We start from the raw sequence: 6,477 nt of genomic DNA, 5'->3' as shown, positions 1-6,477 counted from the left end.
TCTGGATTTAGCCAGTAATAGGTCATTGGAGACTTTAGTAAGCGCAGTTTCGGTTGAGTGGAGAGGGCGTATTGCATTGGAGGAAGGATTTTATTAAGCAATATCTTTGGCGTTTGCTCTTATGTTATGTTAACATACAACATCTATTTGAATGCAAACGTGTACTCTACCAATCCGATAACTATGCTTGTTAAAGAGGAAAAGACTTCAGAATCTCGTTCTCAGCTGATAGTGCTTATAGCTAAACAGCTGACCGCAATGCACTGCGTGGCTTACCTTCAGCTCACGCTGGCGAGAATCCTCATTAGTCAAAAAACCTCTGAAATCCTAGCAATGATAGTGTTATAATAATATTTTATAACAACGATATTCAAAAGTACTTAGCTGCGGTTTGTGCTGGAGTTAGTATACATGTCCGTGCCCGACGGCAAGCTCCCGCTTCGCTCTTCGCTTCTTAAGGAGCCGGACTAAAACATCTCTTCACAGCACCTACAACTTCCACAACCACCAGCCTACTCCATTATCTGCTTGCCGTCGGGCACGGACATGTATACTAACTCCAGCACAAACCGCAGCTAAGTACTTTTGAATATCGTTGTTATAAAATATTATTATAACACTATCATTGCTAGGATTTCAGAGGTTTTTTGACTAATGAGGATTCTCGCCAGCGTGAGCTGAAGGTAAGCCACGCAGTGCATTGCGGTCAGCTGTTTAGCTATAAGCACTATCAGCTGAGACCGAGATTCTAAAGTCTTTTCCTCTTTAACAAGCATAGTCATCGGATTGGTAGAGTACACGTTTGCTTTAAAATAGATGTTGGAGGAAGGATGTAAGGGAGTTGTGTGTGTGTGTGTGTGGGGGGGGGGGGTTGGGGAGCTTTCGAGGAGTCTGTGGAAGCAAATGAGCTACTGCCCACATCACCGCTGTCACCAAGCTGGGCTGGGCTGCAGGGAGCCCTCATCCCTCTGCGGCCTGGCTCAGTGACATTGGTGGCATGGGCAGCAGCTTGTTTTCTTCCCCCCTCCCCTTACAGACCCCATGAACGATCCCCAACTCCTCTTACATCCCTTCCCCCCTCCCTTGATCCCCCCCTAACAGAAAGAATGCAAAATCTAGTTTGCTATTGTTTTGGACAAACTAAGATGGCTGCTGCTGGGGGAACCGGCTTCAACTTTCTGATGTCATGCCATCTTCTGTTAATCCAACCTCCTTGGGTAAGAAGCAGAGCCAAGACCTGCAGGAGTAATGCTTAGGTAAAGTAATAAGTTTTTGTTTAAAGATCTTGTGAATAGGCTCGTATCCAGTGTCCAAGGGTAGCTGATTCCATGGAGATTTGGCTTCTACTTTGAAACAAGAATTTTGGAGAGATTCAAATTTGACTATAGCAGAGCTACCAAGTTACCCTTCCCAGAAGGGAGACTTTTTGGCCAGTCCTGGTTTTAAATTTACATCCCAAAGCAGGTAGTATTTGTAGTCCATGATTCTATCCTTTGAAATCAGTGCTGTAGGTCCCATAATGCACCTGGATGAGATTGACAGAAATCCAGGACTGGCCAAAAAGTCTCCCTCCTGGAATGGGTAACTTGGCAGCTCTGCTATAATATATGACATGAGGAAATTACTAAAACATTCTGGTGGGCTGAACAGAGGGGGTGGAATGGTGTATATGGGCACTACTGAGAAAGAGGGAATACTTTTGTGAAAGACCTGTGTGCTATTCAGTGGTGTAGCTACGTGGGGCCATGGGGGCCTGGGCCCCCGTAGATTTGGCCCTGGACCCCCCTGCCGATGACCCTCTCGACCCCCCTCCCGTCGATGACCCTCTCCCGCCGCCGCCACCGCCGTGGGCTACCTTTGCTGGCGGGGGACCCCAATCCCCGCCAGCCAAGGTCCTCTTCTTCCGGCACAAGACTTCGTTCTGTTTCTGTGAGTCTGACGTCCTGCACGTACAACGTGCAGGACATCAGGAACAGAACGAATTCTTTGTGGGAAGAAGAGGACCTCAGCTGGTGGGGATTGGGGTCCCCCACCAGCAAAGGTAGCTCACGGCGACAGCGGGGGAGGGTCGGCGGCGGGAGGGGGGGTCGAGAGGGTCAGCGGCAGGAGAGGGGGTCGAGGTGGTCATTGGCAGGGGTTGTCAGAGTTGGTGGTGGCGGTCGGCAATGGCGGGGGGGGGGGGCTAAAATGTGCTCCCTCACCTCAGGCTCTGGACCCCCCTCCCGCCGAAGTCTGGCTACGCCCCTGGTGCTATTATGAGAATTTTGAAAGGAATTTGCTATGAAACTGGTAGTCAATGTTCATTGCAGAGCAGATTTGCTGCACAAACAATTTTTTTTAATAAGATGAGTTTCACAGCACTATTTCGGATCGATGCCATTGAAGTGTTGTGAGATCCAGTAATAGGGGATTACTGTAGTCTAGATTAGGGAGGATCAGAATGAGCAAGTAATCTTAGGGGTTCTTTTAGAAAGGCGCGCTGAAAAATGGCCAGCGGTAGTGTAGATGTGGGTTTTGGTGCATGTTGGGTGTGCGTAGACGCATACACAGCTTAGTAAAATGGCCCTTTAAAGCTTTAGTATCTGGTAGAGAGCAACCTGTTGCAGGGTGAAAAAAAAGACATTTCTTTACCAAGTTTGTGACATGTCAAACATGCTGGATTTCACCACTTTATGTAATAACTAGTAAATAAAGGCCCGTTTCTGACACAAATGAAAGGGGCGCTAGCAAGGTTTTCCTCACAGTGTGTATGTTTGAGAGAGTGTGTGTGAGAGTGAGTGTGAGAGAGAGAGAGTGAATGTGCGAGTGTGTGTGTGTGACAGAGAGAGAGTGAGTCTGGGTGCGAGTGTGTGACAGAGGGTGTGTGTGTGAGAGAGTGTGTTTCACACAGATACACTGTGTGAGAGAGAGAGTGTATGTGACACAGAGTGAGAGACTATCAAGCTCATTTTCAAAGCACTTAGCCTCCCAAAGTTCCATAGAAGCCTATGGAACTTAGCCTCCCAAAGTGCTTTGAAAATATGCCTCTCAATGTGTGCGATACACAGACTCTCTGTGAGAGCGAGTGTGTGAGATGGAGAGTGTGTGTGACACCGAGAGTGTGTGAGACTGACTGTGTGACACATAGAGAGTGAATGTGATACAGTGTGAGACATAGTGTGACTGTATGAGAGTGAGAGACAGAAACACACTGACTGTGAGAGAGTGTGTGTGTGTGACAGACATAGCTCCCCTTCCCTTTGTGGTCTGTGCACCCCCTGCTCTGCTGTCTGGATCCCCTCCCCCCTGTCAGGTCTGAGGACCCCCTCCTCTGTAGCAGAAGGTGGATTTTGAGCGTGGGTTAGTTATTGCTTTGTTGGGGAGTGTGTGAGTTGCATGAGCAATGAGTGCTGCCATTTTGGTGTTGGGAGTTTGTCTGGGGGAGGGTACTGTTGTTCCACATAATTGTATGTGTTTCTGTTGTTTGTGGAGGGGTTGGGGAGTTAGAGGGTGTGTGTGTGGGTGAGTGAGCTACATAGGTGTGTGTGTGAGTGAGAGAGATGCTGTCTGTGCATGGCACACTGTGTGTTAGTGTGTGTGTGAATGAGATAGATGCTTTTGAGCGGGAGGGAGGGAGTCTGGTGGAGCTGGGTAACTTGTGTGCTTTCGCTTTGGGGTCTGCCATTGGAACTCAGCCTGTCCTCCTTTAAAGCAAGATTTGTTTTGGTTCTTTTAAAAAGAAGGGGGGGGGGGGGGGAAGACACTATCATGTGCTATAATTGCTTGACACCCATGTATCTATATAAATAATTGTCACCTGCAAGGTTCTGCTTGCTGCGAAGCTCCGCCTTTCCTTCTTTGCGACTCGTGCCTTCTGCCTTCCCCGCCCCGCCCTCGACGTCATAACGTTGTGACTCGAGGGCGGGGCACACCCTCATGGGGGAACAGCGATCTACACCAGCACGGAAGTTGGAGAGTTTGCAGCTTCCGGCTTCATTAGAATGTTGGGGTTGTGAATTATGTGTGGATGGGGCGTGGCTGAGGGCGGGTCTATGAGTGAGAGTGAGTGGTGCTGACAGCCTAGTCTACCATTGCTACCAATAGTACAGGGCTTCAGTGTTTCCGTGCCACACAGTGAGCTTCAGAACGCTGGAGGTGAAAATTATTTATATAGATGATTTTCATAGCAAATCTTATTTGGAATACTGTTAAGTACAATTAGCACGTGAAAATAACTTCTATTAAACATATAAGTGGAAACATCAAACATATGGTGCATTTTCTTTCATAGTGTTAGTGATAAGGAAATGTGATCCTGTCTGGGAAAAGGTGACGAAAGTCTCTGGAAACATAAAATGAAGTTTTAATGAATTCTGTTAGAGCAAACAGTTTCTAATACAACAATCCAAACCCCATCCTTTTATATGAAAACAATTAAAAAGTTACAGAAGTTCAAACCTGTAACTTTTTCAGACTGATTACGGACCTGTGACAGGAAAAATCTGCCATTCTGTCATTCGGGATCTGCTACTTTAGTCAACGGATTATGGACCTGTGACATGAAAAATCGGCCTGTCATTCAGGATCTGCTATTTTAGTCAACGTTGCCCAGAAACAGTCAGAAATTGAGTGACCCTTTTATAAAAGGGTTGCCGTGCGGCAACCCGGAAGTACCGCCTGCCCAAATCAACTGCAGGCGGTAGTTCCCCCTCGAGCGTGTGCCATTTTCATTTTTACCGTGGCGCTATCCCAGCAGTAGTCGCTCCCCTTTCTGCCACCTCAGTGGGTGGTGGTAAGTGCTCCCCGCTGCATGGCCACACGGTAAGAGTAATACTAGCTTGTGGAAAAAATGACCCCCCCCCCCCCCCACTGCTACCGCAGGGCCCTTTCTACCACAGCTTGATAAAAGGACCCCTGAGTGCTTTCTGCCTGTGAGTACTAAACCGCCTACTACCTTTACCCAATGGTGTAGCTACGGGGGGCACAGGGGCCTGGGCCCCCCCCCCAAAACTGGATCTGTGCCCCTGGTTTGGCTGGCAGGGGTCCCCAACCCCCCGCCAGCTGAAGCGTTTTTTTTCCCAGTGCTGGTCTCCGGCGGCGCCGCATTTCCTGTCCTGCTCTCTCTTCCCTTCACATTTAGAACGCTTGTTTCAGTGAAACTGAGCATGCACGCATGCTTGATTTCATTAAAATGAGCATGACGGACATGACATAAGAGGAAGATAGAGCAGGGCAAGAATTGCGGCAGCTCCGGAGACCAGCGCTGGAAAAGGCACTTCAGCTGACGGGGGTTGGGGATCCCCGCAAGCCAAGGTTTGTGTAGCAGCAGCGGCGGTGGGTGGGCATAGGGCAGTGGGGGTGGCAGGGAGGGGAACCAAAATGTGCCCCTTCCCTTTGGGCTCTGGCCCCTCCCACCTGAAAGTCTGGCTACACCCCTGCCTTTACCCCTTGTTCTCTGCCCAATACCTGCTTTCCCCTCTCCCCAGTACATTATCTTTTTCATACATAATTAACGTCCGTGCCAGAATGAAACTCACAGAGCAGGTGATAATGCATTTCACTCCCCCATTACCCTCCCAGTTTTACTACTTAGTAAAAATAATAATCATTTAAAAAAAATATCCAACCAAACACCAGATCACCCTGATCAGAGCACCACATATCACAGATGTCTGGAAGACAAGAGGAAGAGGGAAAGGGTGAGGGCAAGGATCAGTGGAAAATCTCTAGAAATGATGTCAGAGAGAGGGAAGTTAGGGATTGGAGTTTGGAGCTGAAAGCCAGGGATATAAATCCCTGAATGTTGGCTGGGAGCATCGGGGCTCACTTAAGAGGAACCAACAGAGGGGGGAAAAAAAAGCCCTCCAGGTTGGATTTGTTTGCAGAAGGTGAGTGCAATGTGTTTAATTCCTTTTGTACGCCAGACTCACAGACATCCTGTCTTAATATTTGGGGGCAGTTTTACTCTTGCTTGAACTCAGAACCTATGAATGAAATTAAAGAGGAAAAATATACAAGGAAAGCGTTAAAGCAGAAAACAATGTGAGAAACAAAGGAAAAAGCTGGTAACTACAGAACCAAGTGTGTCAGACAGGTTTTGTCTCATTTCATTGGAAAGGAAATGTATTTTTTGTATGTACAGCTCACTGCTGAATCCACTTACTCTGAATTTTGCACCCTTTTGCAAACCTCTAAAAGTGAGTTATTTTCACTTGAGTGACAGGAAGGATATCTCGAACTTCTGATGATGCATGCTGAATGTACGATATTCTCTGAATGACAACATCTTCATTAGAAAAAGATATTTATGTTTTGTGAGATTCAGCTGAAATAGCTTACATGCAGTGCGGCTTTATACCGTCTCATGCGTGAACAATGTGGCTTCCTCTTCCACTGATCACAACAGCCCTTGGCAATGGGCTTTTTGCTAAGTCATTAAAAGTTGTGAGTGGAACTGGTGCTTTCTGCACTATCTTCCCTGTTCCAACAGTCTGTATT

This window comes from Microcaecilia unicolor, chromosome 10 (genome assembly GCF_901765095.1).
Source record: "Microcaecilia unicolor chromosome 10, aMicUni1.1, whole genome shotgun sequence".
Taxonomy (NCBI): domain Eukaryota; kingdom Metazoa; phylum Chordata; class Amphibia; order Gymnophiona; family Siphonopidae; genus Microcaecilia; species Microcaecilia unicolor.
Note: the sequence above shows the minus strand (reverse complement) of the source record.